Source organism: Squalius cephalus (assembly GCF_949319135.1).
Source record: "Squalius cephalus genome assembly, chromosome: 12".
In the NCBI taxonomy this organism is placed as follows: domain Eukaryota; kingdom Metazoa; phylum Chordata; class Actinopteri; order Cypriniformes; family Leuciscidae; genus Squalius; species Squalius cephalus.
In genome coordinates, this window is record NC_137133.1 from 28,896,619 (window position 1) to 28,917,608 (window position 20,990).

At 39.5% G+C, this 20,990-nt stretch overlaps 1 protein-coding gene across 2 annotated transcripts in view; it reads right to left on the reverse strand.

Annotated features, from left to right (window-relative positions):
• The window catches only part of hivep2a (HIVEP zinc finger 2a), a 70,428-nt gene extending 51,489 nt beyond the window's left edge, over nucleotides 1–18,939 (reverse strand). The window contains exons 1-2 of one of the 2 annotated variants that reach the window (XM_079888165.1): nucleotides 18,638–18,939; nucleotides 14,583–14,651 (exon numbers count right to left, since the gene is read on the reverse strand). The gene's annotated coding sequence lies outside the window, so the exon portion shown is untranslated. Of the gene's footprint in view, nucleotides 1–14,582; nucleotides 14,652–15,094; nucleotides 15,506–18,637 lie in introns of those variants that run through there. The other variant, XM_079888164.1, reaches the window with a different exon arrangement.
• Between the last annotated feature and the right edge of the window lie 2,051 nt (nucleotides 18,940–20,990).

Sequence of the window (20,990 nt, forward strand, 5' to 3'; positions counted from 1 at the left end):
ACAAATGTTCAAAGGTTTTGGGGTTTAGATTATTTTAATGTTTTTGAAAGAAGTCTCTTATGCTAACCAAGACTGCATTTATTTAAACAGAATACAATTTAAAATAAATTCTTTCTATTTGAATATATGTTCAATTTAAATTTATAATTGTGATGAATTTTCAGCATCTTTACTCCAGTTAGTGTCACGTGATCCTTTAGAAATCATTCTAACATGCTGATTTGGTGCTCAATAAATGTATTATTATTATCAATGTATCAAAATAACAGCATTTATTTGAAACAGAAAGCCTTTACTCTCACTTTTGATCAATTGAATGCATCCTTGCTGAATAAAAGTATTAATTTAGTCATTTAAAAAAAATCATACTGACCCTCAACATTTTGCAGCACCTAAAAAAACCGGTGGTTTCAAATGGCTGGAATAAAGCTGCAATGAAGACCTGATTTTATGTCACAGTCAAAAGTCTGACAACAGGAGACAAGGCTGGCATAATGAAACAAACCATGCTAAGAAGACCAGATGTATTAAACAAAGTAAAAACACTCAAATAATGATAGCACAGGTCTATTTTATCTCATCACAAACTTCACACATCTGGTAAGACATCTAATAATATTGTCTTTTGTTTTGTTTTGGCTGTCAGCGTAATAATATCTCTGCTTGCAATGCTTCCTGTCACACGGTGGCCCAGACAAGCTGGTTGAACATGTCGCTCAAGCAAAAAAAAAAGCCACCGTTACTCCCACCGCATGAAGAAACAGTCATTCACAGCCAAAAGCGTTTAAAAAAGCATGACATGAAGTGTAGTTACCCCCCCTCACTCGTCTTATTCAAGACTCCCAGCTTGCTCAGTGGGCTCTCAAAGCAGGGCATGTTTCAACGCACGTCAAGTTGAGGGCTCATCTCTTTTGCTAATATTGTCAGTGTTTTTCTTTCTTTCTTTTTTTCAGAGAGGCTGGGATCAATGCTCCAAGGCAGACAGCTCGGGACTTTGAAGCGGCGTGCGCCACACATACTGTACGTCGAGCGGTTGCGTGTTTGGCGGTGCAGGCGGCTGTAAAGCCTCTGAATGTGCTGATCAAGGGATCCGGGCTCAAAGGAGGAGGAGTGGCGGCCCTTCCGTCCCTTCCTCCGTCCTCCTGTGATGAAGAGGATCTTAACACAAATCAAATGCAAAGACTCAAAGGCATGTACATCAGTGGCCCGCATGCATCTAAATGCCTCAGAAATTCGCTGGGCAGCACACCGAAAGTTTTGCTACTTCAGTTTTGTTCAATTTTTCACTCAAAATATACAGTGATTTAGAGCAAGGCCATAAACATGTATTGAACATTGGAGGGGACCAAACCTTTTTTTTTTTTGTAACGTGCTGCGTAACACGAGAATGAACCTCATTAGTTCTTGCGAAAGCTCAAACATGCTGCGTAACACGAGAATGAACCGCAGTAGTTATTGCGAAAGCTCAAACATGCTGCGTAACACGAGAATGAACCGCAGTAGTTATTGCGAAAGCTCAAACGTGCAGCGTAACACAAGAATGAACCACAGTAGTTATTGCGAAAGCTCAAACGTGCAGCGTAACACGAGAATGAACCGCAGTAGTTATTGCGAAAGCTCAAACGTGCTGCGTAACACACAAGAATGAACCTCATTCAGTGGGGATTTCTTTAAGACTGCAAGGGAAGCTTGGCTTCCCCTATAATGTAAAAAAATTACATTGACAATGACTAGACGGTCATTGGATAAATGCTGCGAATATGTCTCGCCCACAGACGCTCGGCGTCTCTGGGGGTGAATGGAGGAGTGGGCTGGCCTGGACTCCGGGCTTCTGCATGATGATTGGAGGGTCTGTCGAAAGGCTGCATCACCTTTTGATTGACAGCGATTTCATACAATAAAAAGTCAGCAGTCGCCACTGACCTCATTGGTTCTCGCACGTCAAGCAAACTTGCTTGAGCTTCCGTTTATCACAACTGATGTGTGAGTTGATGAACTCAATATGTTCATCATATAAAGCGATCATGTCTCTTCAGAAAATTTTGGACTAAACCGCTCAATTCAAATGGATTAGTTTTACGATCTCTTTATGAACTTTTTGAAGTGTCAGTGGTACTTGTGTAGCTGTCTATGGAGGGACAGAAAGCTCTCAGCTTTCATCAAAAAGATCTTCATTTGAATTCAGAATTCTCATTTTGGGTGAACTATCCCTTTAAGGTGATAAAGACAAAGAAATAAGAACAGCAAAATAACTACAATCAGTCTGAACTTGAAATAATAGTTTTTATTTTAAAACATGCACACATTCACTCTTAATCGTAGGCTTAATGTGCCAAAAACAGCCCTGTTAATGCTTTTTGTCTCTTCACATTCTGTTATGAATCACATAAATTATATATTTTCATTTCAAAACAGTGAAATCTGACAAAAACGCAGAGTAGTGTTGCATCACTGTATACTGTTGGTCATTTAACATTTCTATTAAACAGTTGTTGAATATGAAATATTTAGCTACTTACATCTTACCTCGCATTCTTGCATCGTTAAAACTGAAGCATCATGCTGTAATTCATATTCGGCTTCTATGAACAGTAAATCCTGCCTTCTTTAAATTGATTGACCATCTCAGTCATTTTGATATTGACGAGTGTTAGACCACTGAGGCAGACCAGCCTAAAAATGTAACTTTTGAAACTTTTCGTCAAACAGAGCGATGCATGATGGATTTGAGGAGGACAATTTGGCCATATGTCTATGGTGTCTCGTTACAGCCCTGATTTAGAGTACAAATATATGAAATGTCTAACGTTTTTGTCTAGCTAGAGACAAATATCAAGTTAATTTGTGAGGCACATTAGAAAAACCCAATCCCATGATGCTGTTGTTTCCAGCATCTCTTTCCAACTTGTCTGGAGGGACTGTTTTGGTGGAAAAAGAAATTCTGTGACAGAGACGTCAGGTGAGTAATAAGTCGTGGGTTCTGTCCGCACTTTGCTAGCTTTGATTCATAACGTCTGTAACTCCCTATCTTAACGCTGTGAGATATAGTAAGAGTTTCCTTAGCCAGAACCTAAATCCAAACTTAACAGTTATAAAACAAGGCTGTATCCAAATACAATGGTTATGAAATAACAGCAAAGATGGGAAACGAGGAGATTATACATCAAGACTAAAAGTAGCCCTCTCTGTACATACTCAATAAAAATGAATTTACTGGCCTTTAAAACCTAATCACAACCAAATCAACTGATATACCCAAAATAACTGGCATTTTGAGTATTAGTAAAGGTGACTTACTAAGGTGTATTTCCAAGGCAGTGATACATAGATCTGTACTACCTGTAATCACCTTTCATGTACAGGGAGAACAAAGAGCTTTAATATGTGTCTCCGCTCGCATGCCGTAATTAAACTTTGGCTTCTATTAATCCCTGCAGTAAATTGGAGCAAGGGAAAGATTTAGCAGGCTATTCATCACCAGACTACGTGAAGATGGCAGTTTTAATAAAAACATTCCAAGCAGTCTATTGGGTAGTCCAAAGAGTCCAGAGTTTAATTATTTAGCAAGGAAGAACAACAAATTATAAGATGCCATGTCATGACAAAATGTCTCATTAGGAAACAAAATGAACACTCCTGAGTATATAAAATGTTGGCAATCCTGCATAGATCAGTCAAAAGCTACGAGGAGGGCAAGATAGGGATTATTAATTTAACACAGATTCAGATTCATAGTTGTCCTCCATCACAAATGCCTAAAGATCAGAACCACATGTGTACTGTACATCCAGAATTGTTATTTTCTGTCCCTCACCTCGTAAAACTTCATTAACGTAATTAAATTCATTGACGGATAACAGATGTTCAATTGTGGCCAACCAATGTGTGTGTTTTTTCAATGGCTATTGAAAAGAATAGGGTGGCTCATTTTTTCTAATACTGTACGGTTTATTTAGTGATTCCAGCTCCGATTTCTCTTAACGATTCTGTCTCCTTGATACCATTAACAATTATTTTAGTACTTTTAAGCTATAAATAATTGGAAAAAAGAAACATGTTTCCATTAGCAAATGTTGAGATAATTCAATAAGTAAAATAAAAAAAAATAAAAATAAAAATATAGCTTAAAATGACTTTTCTTTAGAGGTAGCATAAATGCAATAATTGGCCTTAAATATATTCCATTCGATTCACATTTATTTGTATAGCGCTTTTAACAATACATATTGTTTCAAAGCAGCTTTATAGAAAATGAAATCATTTCAATTTGATGTTGTTGTTGGTTATCAGATTCTGTTTATCTCACACAAATCTAGGATTTTTTTTTGATGCAGAATTAAGTAACAGCTTCTTGATTCCCATGTGTGCTGTTGTTAGTCTCCTGACAAACATCTTAGGTGCTCTCTTGGCTGCATCTTCCGCTGAAGAGACAACCGCTAATTAATCGCAAGCACCCTTCCTGATTGCAGAGAGGCTGAGTGTCATCCGCCACTCATTTATGTCAATAGAAACACACTGTCCAGCCTTTGCTCTGCTTAATAAGCACTTCAGTGTACTGCTATCAAGTGTGAAGGACAGCTGCTGAGGAACAGCGTGGGACTGCTAATGACAGAATGTTGGATTATTGACCTGGGAAGTTGAGCCAACAGGCCAGTGTCGGAGGTGCTCCATTCCCAGCAGGGCACTTATCGTGCGGGCAGGGGGGTGGCCTACCCCCTCATCACCAGCCAAATCCTCCATATGCAAGTGTGTTTGATGACAGATGACATACATTAGGGATTACCTGCCTTATACCACACAATGGGGAAAATACTCCACGTTTACTTATAAGTAGGTCACCTTCAGAAAGAGGAGATAGATGAGATTGCTGTTGCACCAGTGAACAAAAATTGAGAATATATGATAGAGATAGGAAGTAAATCTTATATGACTGACAAAATTAGCAAAACAATGACTAAATAGTGCACAGATACTAAAAACAGTCAAAAAGGCAAACAATTACCCCTGAATGCAGGATTAAGTCTCTGTCCATAGCATTGGTCCTTTTTAGTTTTTGTTTTAGTCATAGTTTTTGTCTCTAAAACTAGTCAAAGTAAATGATTATAATATGACAAAAATATTGACTAGATTAAAGACAATGTTTTATCATATTATAATCATTTATTTTACACTAAAAAGGCATCTAATCAGTGTTGTTATTGTTAACTAAAACTATCAAAAATTATTTTCCTTCACTGAAATAAAGCTGAAATAAAATAAAATAAAAATATTGATTAAAAAAACTGAGAAAATGTAGCCTTGGCAACTAACTGAAATACCAAAATTACTCAAACTAAAACTTAAATATAAATAAAAGAAATTAAGGCTAGAAGTTATAGAATTAAAACATAAAACAGAACACATAATAAAAACAACAAAAACAACACATAACAAAATAACAAAAAAAACTTGTGGTGTAAAATAAAATTAAACTGAAAAATGGAAATATAAAAATAAAAGCTAAATTCTAATGATTTACAAATACTATGATGATATATAAATAATATTAAATTAATACTGCATCAAATTGAAAAAATATGAAACATTAGTGCATTGTTATTATCTAGTATTTTTTATATTTTTGTAAACAATAGGATTTAATTAAATTGTGTAATTAAAATGTGCAGTTTTTATGTCTTCGTTATCAACCAAAATAAAAACGTTTTAATGAACGACATTGATCTATGCTGAAATATTTCCTCATTACTCCGTTGCACTGATTGCAACACCACCACCCCCTCGCTACACCCTCATCCCGTCGCAGCGAGAGTGGGGCGAGAGCAGCTCTTTTCGGCATGCGGGTGGCACGTGGGTGTGCTGAAAGTGAGGCGGGGAGGGAGGAAAGCGCTACTTTTTGCTCGGTGCTCAACGCAGCTGCCACCTCACCAACTCAACAAACAGCCTCTGCCAACCAATCCTACCGAGCTCAGCTCACCACCTGCTCAACAAGCACCACAGGAAAAGAGAGAGTGAAAACAGAGCTCTCCTTGAATAACCCCCAATCAGGGTTTCCTATTTTCTCCAGCTTTCTGACAAACCACTGCCAAAAAGTCATTATAATGAGCAATAATAACAGTCGATTCATGTATTAGCCTGTAAAATGATATACATAAACTCCATAAAATCCTCCATCCAGGAATATGAAATCAACAACAACAACAAAAATTGAGACAAAGGGTAAAAACTAAAGAAGCCTGGGATCTTAAAGTACATAAAGGTAGGGTACATAAAGTAAACCAACTTTGTTCATGACGTGAGAAATACAATTTTCCTTGACCTTATTTTTACCATTACAATATCCTGCATATTTACAAAAACATCCTCATTATATTATATGGATAATGTTTTCAATACATTTTCTCATGTGCAATAGCAAGTGGGCGTTGATACTTTTTTCAATTCATGACGTTATCCAAACAGTGACCGAATACTGAAAGCCTTAAAAAGGGTTTATTCCAGACAGAGGGTCATAATTTTTCCAGATGTGTATTTGTTTTGATGCGCAAAAACAAACTTTATTAACATTATAAGTGAACCTCAATGGACATATTCAAATAAAATAAAAAATCTATGTCATGACCTGTTTAAAAGTGAATGTGTGAAGAAATAAAACAATTATCTTATAGTCTCTGATTTCATTGCCATCTGATGCTATCATCCATCTAGTAATCTGCATACTGGGTATTAGTAATGATGTTAGTAATCTAATGATGGATTTTCATGCAAATTAGCTACGCATTCTGCTGGTCATCTGCAGATGCTGGGTTAATAAATTAAGCATGATTAAAATAGACGATTAAGTCAAAGAGGTGTCATATAAGTGCTTCTTTGTCCGCCTTTGACTCCACACACATCCGGGGAGAGATAGCAGTGCACAGGGGAGTCTGCGAGATAGAGAGATATGCATCACTAGAACCCAGAGTTCAACTCGTGAAACCGCCGCAAATGTAATGGGTCTCTTACTGTGATGCAATACCACGCCAGAAACAGCATCGCCATCTGACCTTATCGAGACAGCTGAGCGCCCGCACACGCACTTGCATGTGGCAACCGAGTGGGCATGAAAACCACAGGCCCGGCTTCATCTCCAGCACGCATCCCTCCACCTCTGCAGAAGCTCACGCATGCACCTTGTCAAACAGGAAGCGTGCTCCGTTGCAGCTGTGCAGCTTTTGGACGGTGTGCGATTTGCATTGACAAAGAGAAGGAAACGAAAGGAGGGCGTATTTCAGCTCTCTGCCAGCACGCCGAATATAGTGTGCGGCGCGATGTGTGGGAGAGCAAGGCAGGACAGTTCCTGCTCACTCTCTCGCTGCTTTCCATGTGCTTTGCCTACGGACACACGCCGCTCGCCTTGTCTCTGCCCGGCTACAGGAAACAGCAGCGCGCACGCTTGTTGTCCAATCCTGGGCTATTCAAATTCAAATGCTCTGTTATCTGGAAGTGGCATGAGGAAGAATAGAACAACTGAGGGGCTGTGCGGTGCTGAATTTCTACTGTACAGCCTGGCAGTAAAACCGGGCCCAAAATACAGTTATTTAAAGGGATAGTCCACCCAAAAAAAGAAAATGACTCATGTCATCCTGTTTAATTTATAATCCTGTATAAAAGGCATTTTAATAAATTATAAATGGGGTCCAAAATTAGAATAATCATAAAAGTGGTCCATACGACTAATGCGCTACATAACAAGAAAAGCAATGCAATTTGAAAATTGTTATTAACTGAAAAACCTTCGAATCTGCCCAAGATTATGCGAGACAGAGTTTATGAGAGAAAAATCACTGAACAAACAATTCATTAACAAACGATTCATTTGAATCAAATATTTTTCAATTAATTGGTTTATCCAGTTCACAAAACCAGATTCGTTCATGAATCAGACTTTCTCAAATTTAACTCACTGGGGCCCTATTTTAACGGTCTGAAACGCAAGTATCAAACGCGAAACGCAAGTAACTTTGTGGGCGGATCTCGGGCACTGTTGCTATTATACCGGCGGGATAAATGACTCTTGCGCCCGACGCAAATCTAAAATGGGTTGGTCTGAAGTAGCTACATTACTCATAGGTGTGGTTTGGGCGTAACGTGAAATAAACCAATCAGAGCATCATCTCAAATTCCCTTTAAGAGCAGGTGCGCTTGTTCCATGGAGGATTGCTATTATAACGGCGGATTTGCCAGGCGCGCACCAGGAGCGGTTCAAACCCGAGGAGGCCGACGTTCTCGTCAGGGCCGTAAAACACAGAGAAGTGACATTGTATGGGGATGGGAGAAACCCACCCAAATTAGCTTCGGTTAAACAGGGGTATAATAATTTGGGTAAATGTGTAAGCTACATTTATGCCTATTTTTTCACATCTTCATGGACACCACAATGATTTCCCTCGTGTGGAATATTTTTCCTTGTAATTATGTATGGTTTGCAAAAATGGCAACTGCTGCGTCTGTGTAGATGAGAGAAGCAAAGTGTATGCGCGTTGTGCACACGCTACATTATGGCCAAGCATGCGTCCTTAAAATAGCATCTGAACACGCCAATGAAAACACGCCACTGACTTTAGACTAGGTTTTTCCTGGTCTGTGGCGGAATTGTTTTCTGGAACTGCAAAATAGCACCAGGAAACGTTTGCGCCGGAACACGCCTCCTCTTTTTGCTGAACCGCCCCCGGGAGCACAAGTTCATTCCCTAATTTCCCGACGTGCGCCTGTCGAGGGAAAAGTCCACTGTGCGTCAGGTGCAAAATAGGAATGATACATGCGTCGGTGTACAAAGTCAATTTCAGTCTCATAGACTCTAGACTCTCGAATATAGTACACAAGTTGTATGGACTACATTTATAATATTTTCTGATAGTTGAAGCTTGAAAGCTCCTCATTCCTTTCAGTTGAACAGAGAGTGACCAAGAGTAGACATTAGTCAAAAAAAACCTCCTTTTGCATTCCATGGAAGACAAATAGCCATAAAGGTTTGGAACGACATGGGGGTGAATAAATGACAACAGAATTTTTGGGTAACAACTCCGTTAACCTATTTTCCGACCCACAGACACTGTATCTAATGTAACATTGTCTGTTAGAGAAAGGTGTGCTCCATGCGTGGTTACTCGTAAACGGTTTAGGTGAATGAGACTGTATGTGTGTGCTCGTTGATGCCTACGTACAAGTTTCCGTGTGTCTTTGAGTAACTGTATGTGTGTGTGGGTGGGTGGGTGCTCTATTTCTGATCAGATGAAACACCTGCACATACTATTGTTCTGCTTGGGAAAGATGAGACTGGTTTTGGTCCCTGTGCGGCATGTGCTTCATTCTTTACATGTGTATGTGTGCGTGGAACCTTTCGCCGATACACTGTTGTCTTTTTTTACTGTTACCTAATTAGTCAGCAAAGAGCTCATGTAATCTAGTGACACGTCTAGCAGCATAATAAATTCTTAATGTACTGAATCAATACAGACAGATCAATCAGAGCAAGGGTTGAGGGTCAAGAGTCTCCCAGTCCCCACCATGCTGAAATTCACTCGAAGGAAGATGTACTGCATCTCCATTCATCCTCACACACGCTGCTTCCTGCTTTTTATCCTTCTTTCTCTGTCTGTTCCTCTCTCTTCTAAGCTCTACTAATACAGCTTCTCTATCCATCTGATTCCATCAAGGACAAAGCACAGTTCTGGTAGGTTCCCATAGTAACAAAGTATGTGTTGCTGCTTTAGGGGGCTTTTGTGCATTGTCTTCATCGTGGTTTACACAAAAGCGGCGGGCTGACCAATAGCTCTCGTTTTCCTCAACCTCGAGCCGTCGGCGTGACCTGGAACCCCTGCTGTTGTTCATATCATAAACAGTCATCTCAGTGTTGTGTATCAAGGAGGTTTGTGTTCTTCTGAAGAGCAAGATACTCCATTAGCATATTACATGCAACTGCTGACAGGGAAATATTCGTATAATCATCATGCTTAGTGTTTTAGCCGTGCTGTGTGTTTTACTAAGTCAATCGCTCATAGACCACCTCCTCCACTTAAGGGCTAATGGACGACTAAATGTATCAAGCAAGGATTTAAGTAATATCAGATAGCATAAAGGAACTGTAAACAGGCAGTGCATCTGGGTAAATTATGCTGTACTACCAACAAACTACGTCTGATTGATGGAGTTTATTTCATAGTGTATACGTCTCCCAGCATATTTTTAAAAGAAAATTCAAGGTTTAATAGTACCTGGGCTCAAATCGACAGCCTTTGTGCCATCATGTTTTGTGTACCACAGAAATGTATGTCCATGATAAAATGTATTATCTTAAAAAAGCACGAATATGAGTTCTTGTGAGGCATAAGTAAGGCTTAACCAAAATAAAATCGCAATAATCTGCAATTGAATTAAATAAATTGTTTAGGGCTGCACAATAAATCATTTTAGCATCGATATTGCGATGTGCGCATCCGCGATTGTCGCATTGCAGGATGTGCGATGTCAAGTGAATCGTAGCTGATCTGTGATCCGTACAGACCAGGCACCGCGGTTTAAAACGCACGTGATTCTCGGATTTATTGCAAACCATCATACAGTGAAGGTTTATCATTTGCACACGTTTTAGGTTCTGTCAGTTTAAACATTCAAGTGATTTTAAGCCATTTGAGCGCAAGAAGACCCGAAAGAGAACTCATATCGAGCTTGCACGCCATTTTCTGTGCACACACACTTAGCCCCGCAGACAGCACGCGAACACAGAATTCCGTTCTCACCCACCTCTGTTTGAGCTAGAACAGACACATACAAGCACACTAATGTTAAAATACCAGCCTCGGCAAGCATACTAGGAAACATGACTGTGGCTTACGTGAACGTAAACAACTGAAAAAGAAAATGTATACATATCATTGTATTGGATTTGTGCATTAGCTTTTAAAGTGACCTCAGCCTAATATACCCGCTGCTGACTGTGTCATTTTTGTAGCTTTAACAAAGATTAATTATATTTTATTCATACAGTGCAGACTGCAGTGTTATTTGCATTTGATTATTCAAATTCTGTAACTGGATACTGTTAGACTTGACTTGAAAAACATAATACACTGTATTTTTGTTCTATTGTATTTATCTAATGCTTGTAATTTGTTTATTTTCAGATTCACTCCCCTACAAAATCACCTCAATCATTCTATAATTATTAATTCTTTCCAAATAGAGCTATTCAAGTCATCTGTTCTCATATCGAAATTTACGTACAGTATATCACAGAAAATCTAAATATCGCCATGTCAGTTTTTTCCAGTTTCGTGCAGCCCTAAAATGTATGCACCCCAAATTGTGCAGCCCAACATGGAAGTAAACTGGGAATATTCCTTAAAATACAGAAAAATCGCATGTCAAGAAACTTGGAAGAGGGGCTTGCAAATGTTTTTGCACCGATTTGAAGAAGTCACTCTTGGAGTCACTCTCCATGCACAATTTCATTCAGTTGTTTATTGCTTTCTCCCTATTTGGGACATAATGTACACCTGACGACCATTCAGAGAGATTTTAAACAGCTTGCGCTCTGAGTTGGCAGCAATCAGAGGCTTAACATTAAAGAGCTGTAAGACAGGAAGCATGTCTCTCTCCAGAGGACTGTGGTCACTGCATTGGCAGCTTTTACCTTTTTGCCTGTAAGATGCCTGACCTGACAGCCCCTTAATAGGGTGAAAAGTGTCATGCACTATAGGGACAAACATCTACTTATACACACACAGGTCAGGAAATGCCCTGACCATGACCATTTTATGAACGATAATCCATAACAAAAAATCCTCCATCGCCACATTGAGCTGAAAAGGTGAGCAGGTGAGAAGCATTACTCAGTCAGTGTTGACTTATTGCTGTTATAACTGGACTGTTGCTGAGCTTAGTGAATGACATCATGCTCGTGCTGGTCAAAAGTCCAACTGGTATTCATGGTTCATGGGTGGCAGTAATGTCACAAAAATGTGATATAAAAAATGTAGGCATTTTCAAAATGCATTATTTACTACACCAACAATCATTTTAGTAACACTCACTAAAAATGCCAAAGACAACATGCTGATGACAATAATGGGCTGAATAATGGGTCAAAATTTCCTCATAAAACACCAGAGACAATATTAGTTATATTATTAAATGTGCAGTGTGCTGGAAATGTGAAATAAAAAGACTACATATACAAATATTGTCAATAAAAACGTCTTTCTATTGAGATGTCCTAGGGCTTCACACAAAACAAACATACAGTGTGACCAGTGTAGTTTGATTCACAACCAATGGTACTTTGTAGTGAATCAGAAAAAAACAGCATGACCAATGTAGCCTGAATGCCGAAACAAATTAATCACTTGAGTTCAAAAAGTTACTGACTTGAATCTGTCTGAAACACCCCATATAATTTACAGCATTAGCAAAGATTGAATTTCTTTCATTTGTGAGCAAAATTAACTTTATCACTGAAATATACACAAATAAAATTAGAATCTGAATGAAAAATAAAAAATCTGAATCGAATACAAAGTTCTGGCATGAAACTCTACATGGTGCAGGCTAATAGGTCCTTTTACTCACCTGTTCATAATCAAATTGTTATCTATAGGGCGCAGCTGATTGGTTCCTGCCATATCAGTAGCCAATGAGCTGCAAGCTCAACCTTCAAATACTTGGGTAGCATTTACCTTAGCAGTGCAGTGCGCTTTCAGAAACCCCTCCGCCTTCCCCAGCTCCACCTGTACAGATCTGCTACGGGTAATTCATGTACGCTATATTGTACAGCAGCAGCATGTCTTACTTGCTCACAGCAGCGTGTCGTGTATGTATTGGCAGCAGCAACAATAAAAGCAGCAGCAGCAGCGCAGCAGATCTATTGCGCCAAGACCAAACATACAACATTGTCATTCCCATTACCATGCAAATCACTCTGAGAGTTGTCATGACAGAAATAGAATCAAAGAGCTCAGGAGATCTGTATCAATATCTAGTCATACTCAGCATACCAATGTTCAAGTTAACATATTATCTGGCATGATGATTCACTTCAACAGGATACATTATAGAGCATAAAAAGTATTTTCCATACTCAAAAGCACCAATACCAAAGTTCCACTCATCACTTTTATCATTTTGACCCAAATATAACCCGACCACACAGTCAAAGAGGATTGTCAGAATGACCTTTTGACCTCTTAATGCCCACCACGCTCACGCTCCCTGAGGTAAACAAGGGTAAGAGCATTTGCCACTCAGAAGAGCCTTACTGTCGTACAGCTGTCTTTCTTCCAGGGGCCGCATGTTTTTCCAATTAGCACAGCGAATGATAACCAGAGGGCCCTTTGCCGTCAGCTCAAATCAGCAAAAAGCATCACAACACTTGGAGTCAAGAACAATCAAATGGCATTTAACCCACAGTGATACACATCAGCATGACAAAACATCTTAGCCTATCGATCAAACTATTTAAAATTGTTGCTCAACATAACCTGAATTTTACCGACTAAACACAAACAGAAAAGTCCAACGGCTTGCCTTTTTCACCGCCTCGAGCAAACTGTGGTTACATCACTGGATTGCTTCAGGCATGGATCAACATTCGCCACCCACAGTACTCCGGTTCAGACAGACACAACAGTTCACACACTACCTATGTCCCAGAGCTAACCACCGAGCTTCACATCGACAAACACACACTATAACAGAAATGACTTCACCACACCCTGAATCAACCAACACGTGTTCAATTTACCTTTATACACACTGTACAATTGTACAATTTGCTCAGTGTAGCTGGTGCCTCAATTTTGTTGATCCACTGGCAGGCTTGTGTGTTGCCTGATGGTTATCAACATTTTATACATCTATTTTTATGGTGCAATCTATGTACAGTCACAAACAGCTCTTTGTATACTGAGCATATGGTCGAGGGAGACTGAAAGAAAGAAAAACAGAAGAGGTCTGGTCTACACAAAGAGTGGCACACAACAGGACAAATACAGTCTATCAGGCCTACCTCAAAAACCTCCGCTAAAACAATGCATGCACTGAAGATGACTAAATTCTAGAATAGATTAGAAAGTGCATTCTACTTTTACTATTTTCAGTTCCTCTTTCAGATTCTAGTCCCACTAATTCGTTCTCTGTTATCTTAAACTCATCCCTGAACAAAGTTGAATACAAGTTCATCAAAAGTGACTAAAAATAATGAGAGCCGAGAAATACTTCCTAAATCAGTCTGTTGCGATGATATTCATCATTCTTATAATGAATAATTAGCCCAACTCAATTACCTGCACATTAATTATGCAGTCCTATTAACAAAGCTCGGAAACTGCAGTTTAAAAAAGTGTGGTAGGTTTCAAGTAATACACCCTTACACAAGCGTTTCAGGGGATGCTTTACCAAATACACAGAAACCGATGACGTCACCACTTTATGAACTTCTGATTGATACAGCTATAAGCATAGCATAAACACCTGTGCTAATTTATGCAGATCGACATGTTGGTTGTCACGGTGTATCTTAAACATAACATATCTCAAACATACTGTACCCAGTGTTTGGTTTTCTTCTCCTGACGGTCCCGGGAATCTAATCCAGGTACACACCCTCCTCACACACCCTGTTCAGAAAAAGATAATGTCATTAGTGCATGCAACACTGTTTTTTATTAAAGTACACACACACACATACCGACAAAAAATATGTGCAGCAATATTCATTATGCCATGTCATCTAGTGCATAAGTTATCTATAATTAGGGAAGATATTTTGTAATTTAACACTACACATTATCAGCAAAGGTATGACAGTGGGTTAAAAACTTGTTCCCGTAAGCCACTAAACTTGTGCGAATGTGTCCAGCATGGGTCAGATCCCCTGCCAATGCCCGCTAGCCAGCTGTCACTTCAGCCAGACTCCATATAGGAGTTAAAAACAAGCAGAAAAGCAGCACAAAACCTCGATCCACAACACAACCAGCTTTTCTTTACTTTTATTCTCATTTTTTTCCACCACTCCTATCTACCTATCTACTATCTTCCCCTGCCCAGGTCAGTTGCTCACCTGACATGGCATCCTTCAGATCCTCAGGGGCTCCAAACCTCCTTCCTCTCTGCTGTGGCAATCGTGCAAGCCCGTACAATCACCATTCGCTCACGTTCTGTGCGAGAAGCTATTTCCCTACCTCTGTCTGCAGCCTTCTCGCTCTCCCTCTCTCTCTCGCTCTCCCTCTCTCTCCCTCCTCCTCTTTCGCACACTCTTTGGTTGCTCCCACTCTTGCTACCTTCACTTGCTCAGAGAAAGGAGCAAAAGAGTGAAAAAAACGATCATGTTTCTCCGGTGTAAGCAGCTACACTCTGATTGGCCGGATGGTCCGGAGGAGGCGTCAACCACGACGAAGGCACACGGGCAATGGCTGGAGGCATTAAAATAGGTCTCGCCTTGCCCTGGTGCTGCAGAAAACGAAAGAAAAGAAGGGCAGGAGAGAGAGCGCGAGCAAGAGACTACCTCTTTTTCAAAGCAGGAAGGAGGGGAGGCCGTGAGTATTTCCTGTTGTGCAGCTGAAGCGAGCGAGGTCGTCACGTGAAGCATTCTCACTCTGGCGGGGTGTCAACACAGACGCCGGCTCATCTTGACACTCTCAAGACGACCTCGGGATTACAACACACATATGCAGATTCTTCCCAGCATCCTTAGCAGATTCAATTTAACACTGCAATGTGAGTTAGAGGGCTAGATCTAGTGTTTTAATACTGCCATGAAATAGTGAGTATTGGCTGTATATGCTGTACAAACTGTTATTAGAAGATTAAAACCTCATTAAAAGAAGCGCATCCACACATCACTCATCTCTGATTGCCCTCGATAAGGAATCGGCCCCAAGTACGTGGCCACCCCAGATCGCTATCTTACTTCTTAACCTTGTATTTTCAACAAGAAATGCAATTATGTAACCTAAGGCAACAGGTGGAAAAGCACAGCCCAGATGCAGGCATCCATTCTGTCACACTGTGTAAGCGGTGATACGCCTCAACTGTTTCCTTCCATACCAGCACCATGAGAACAAATCCTTCCCCTCATCATGCAAACAGAAAACAACAGTGGCTCACAGCACAATTCAGCATTTAACCACAACTGGTGCATGCCAGTTTTCTTGCAGCTTAAACCATCCCAAGGTCATGGGTTCACTTCAAGCGATTAAATGTATAGGCCTACCTTAAATTAGGGGTGTAACAATACATTCATGTCACGATTTGGTTCGATACATGATACTGATCTCAAACGAAGCCAAAATAAAGTTACATTTTTTTTTTAATTATCACTTCAAATAAATATGATAACAGTTAACAAAAAGTACTGGTGATTAAAATTCTAAATTTGGTATTTTATCAGGAATATACTTAAATAGGTTTGGTCTTTTTCCTTCTCCCCCAAGGGTTAGGGTTGTGTGCAGTTTGTTCCTTCAAAATGGCATGAGCTCTACAAGACATGAAACCAGTGCCCTCTGTAACAATTGACACTGCTGTGGTTTGAGTCAGTGTAGAAGAGTGTCCTTTGCCTTCCTAAAATTGTTCTGAGGGTTCTCTGCATTTAATGCATTTAATGGCACAGAGGAACAGCCTGTCACAAAGAGCGTTTATTAAAAATTGGCATTTAAGAATTTGAAGCCTATGAATATGCTTCTCTGATTCCAGGAACCCATTTGTTTATTGGGATTACAGAATGAAAACAGTTTCTAGAGGTGAATCATAAATGTGTGTGTGGGGGGGGGGAGGTTAAAGTGAGAACATAAAGGTGGGTCAGTTTACCTTTAAAAAGTGATTTTCCAATAGAAACAATTACAAACAAATTGCCAGAAAGCCTAGATGTGTCAAAGCTCAACATGGAATCAATGTGATTGATTCTGTTGTGGAAAAAATGTGTAAGGACATTTGTCAAACCTCCAACTCTGTCTGTTGCTTCTTGATGGATAGAACCCAGGTGATGGAAAACAAAATGATGTTTATGTATCATATGTCAGTGTCAGGAAGAGATACTGTGGGTGTGTTTATGCATTTAGCCTGGACATATATATCAAGCCATAGCAAAGGGCACTGGCTCATCTGTTTGGCATAGTCAAATAAACTAATTTGCCTGATGGGCTGTAAATACTTAGCTACACCCTTGACTCTGCTCTACTTCTGCACTTACTATGATGCTGTCTCGCTGTTACATAACCTTACTGCATATGCCTACCGGATATACAATATATAATGTCTTAGATTAATGACAAAAGAGAAAAAAAATACAAATTCAGCCTAACAATGAAATAAAATGCAAAAAAATGTATTTTTGACAAACAGACTGAAGTGATTGATGAGATGTACATGGGTCATGTGCCTAGAATTATAGACTGTGTGTGTGCGTGCGTGCGTGCGTGCGTGTATACGTGCGTGCATGCCTGTGAGCGTGCATGCGTGCGTGTGGAGTATGCATAAAAGTATGCGTTATATATTATATATATATAATGGCAACGATTAACCGTGATTAATTGCATTCAAAATAAAAGTTTGTGTTTACATAATATATGTGTGTAGCTACTGTGTATAATTATTTTGTAGATATAAATACACACACATGCATGTATATATTTAAGAAATATTTGCATGTATATACTGTATATATAATTTATATTATATATAAATATTTTAAATATAAATAACACATTTTCTTAAATATATACATGCATGTGTATTTATATCTACAAAATAATTATACACAGTAGCTACACACACATATGTTATGCAAACACAAACTTTTATTTTGGATGTGATTAATCGCGATTAATCGTTGCCCAGCACACATAAATGAGTAAGGACACATATATGTGTGTGTGTGTGTATACGTGTGTATGTATGTATGTATGAGTGTATAATATGTTGTGTAGCCTACTTTATGTATGTTTGTGTACTTACTATATGTTGTGTAGCCTACTTTAACATCACTTTAATTATTTCCCTTCTCTAATTACATGTAAATTAAAGACATTGTATGTAATGTATGTTTGAATTGCCACATTAAACAACAATAATAATAATAGGCTAATTGTTCTATCATATCACAACATGGCTCTTTATAGCAGGTGCAACCTGACTTCAGCAACAATCGCACATCGAGAGCCTCCCTAAAGGGGCCCTTCACTGACTGCGAGCGCGTCATGGAACATTCCCGGAACGAGCCAAAGTCCCACCCACCTTCTCTTCTGCTCATACACATACACGCGCACTGGCGGTGTGTACATGAAAATACAGATCACAACATTACCCATGCTGAAAAAACCAACGCTCTACAACACAAACAGCACAGTCTGACCCTTCAATATTAATGACAGTTGCTCTAAGGATAGAGATTTATTTCGCTTTTCGCACCAGCCGAGCAAATTCCTTAGAATATTACGCAATATTCCCTATATAGATATAACTGACTGCAAACCAAGCAAACTGGGTATTCCCCACACGTCCCAATAACCGGAGGAGACCCATCCGCAAGGCATTTGACTTAATCACGCTTTCAAAAGAACTGTCACTCCCTGACATTAGGCTAAGAACAAGGTGTACTAGCACTTACCGGTAAAACGTTTTCAAATCCGCCCACAACATTCCAGAAGAGTGTCAAACGGTTCATGCAAACGCCACTGTCGCTTCCAGGCTGACACAAAATATCAGTTAAATTCGAATTTTGACACAACTACAATGCTGCAGACGCCAGGTGTTGGAGTTCAGTGTGGTGCGTCTTTGCTTCAGGAAGAGATGAAAGTGAGTTAGTCCGCTTCGGCGACCGGCTCGGGGGGGACGGGGTTATTCCTAGCGTCGCTTCCCAGAATAGAAACGGGAGAGAGGGAGAAGTAGAGAGAGAATCTGCGCGCGCGTGTGTCAGTGTGATTGTGACGTCATCGGATCCCCCCAGCGCGCGTCCCCGTGGAGCTGCAGGGGGGAGGGAGGGGGGAGTGGGGTTGACCGAGACTACCCGCCCGGCCTCTTCCTTGTCTTGATTGGAGAGGGGAACTCCCTTGGTGAAATTTCTCCAGAACGAGCTCCTCTGACTCCAAACCGAGACACGACAGATGTCTTGTTTTCCTGCAGTTTGATGCATCAGGGCACGGCGAGAACGCGCAGTGACATTAGGTCTACTTGAATTGCACAAGATTTCATTTTGAAATGCCCTTTCATAATGTTAGAGGAGTAGCTATTAAATAACAGATTTAGATTTATTTGTCTACCAAGACATATCATCCATGAACTATTGCACAAGACGTGCCTTATTTCAACATCAAATTTCTCAGTGACCTGTTTTACCTGCCTCCATGCATGACACTTGTTTGAGGGAAAAAACTGTAAGCGGTAAATTATGAGACACCTAGTTGTCAGCTCTGCATCATTGACTGTTTACATACAGAATATTCTGATAATAATGAGAATTTGGTCATATTTTGATTTTATAGCCTACTGTAAGTGTCAAGTAGCCTATGTGTCATCTGATTGCCATACTTTAAATCAATATCGAAATCTGATTAGGGCCTATATATATCCCTGTATTAATTGTTCATTTTAGATCATGAAAACACCTTAATGTCCAAACAAAGTGGTAGAAAGACATTTGAGAAACATTAAAAGAAACGTCATGGCCATCACACATTTCTGTGTTAATGTTAAGGAAGAAAAAAATACAGAATATTCTATAGCTATTAATGAGAATTTGTTCATGTTTTGATTATATAAGTGTTATGTAAATGCATTAACCTGATTGCCATAATTTAGAGGTCAAAATTTCACTTTCTTGAAATCTGAGTAGCTGGCATATCCCTTTATTAATTATTAATTTTGGGTCATGGAAACACCTTAAAGGGACTTTACTCACCCTCAAGTTGTTTCAAACCTGTATGTATTTCTACTGCTGAACACAAAAGAAGATATTTTGAAAACTGCCGGTAACCAAACATTGATGTCCATATTTTTCCTATACTATGGAAGTCAGTGGGGACCATCAACTGTTTGGTTACCAACATTCTTCAAAATAACTTATTTTGTGTTCAACATAAGAAAGAAACTCATACAGGTTTGGAACAACCTGAGTGTGAGTAAATGACAGAATTTTCATATTTGGGTGAACAACCCCTTTAATGTTCAAACAACGGTAATTCTAGGTAGTAAGAGACATTTTAGAGAAAGGCGGTGCTTCAACATTTTGTAAACATTAAAAGAAACGTCATGGCCATCACAAATTTCGGTGTTATTGTAAAAGACACAATTGAGAATTAATACATTAATTGCTGTCCTATATTACTTGAATGCAGCACAACTTACAGTCTTTTTCTGAGTAAAGTCTTAACCAGAATTGGAAAATTATATACACATAAACATGGTTATTGTTCACGTGTATGTAGGTCTTGTTTGGCCCTAAATAAACAGGGATTATTAAAGTAAACTGGGATGATTTTTTAGTTATTCAAGGACCTGTGGCTGTTCAATTCGTGTGTGAAATCAGCTTTTGCCTATATTGTGGGGACCAAATGACACCATAAGGACCATAAAAATCTGAAGTCATCTACATTGTGGGAAGCCAAAATGCTTGTTTGAGGCTCGAGTTTAGGGGTAGGATATAGAAAATATCATTAGCTCCTTATAAAGTCACTAGAAATAAAGGGAAGCTCCTGTTTGTGACATTAAACATGTATTGTCTTGTCAGGAGCGGTGCATCTGTTCTGTATTTTGTTAAACTGATTACTGGCTAGGTTAGAGTGGCTTGGCTTATGTTTCCTTGAAGAGGTTTGTGATCACATCAGCTGTGACCTGGAGTTCCCATCACATTGGCAAAAGGGATCTCCTCTGTAATCCTCAGCAAGGGCATCCCCAAAGAAGCACTGGCATCTGAGTCACTCAAGCATAATTGACAGCGCACAGAGTTGCCGGACAAGCTTAGA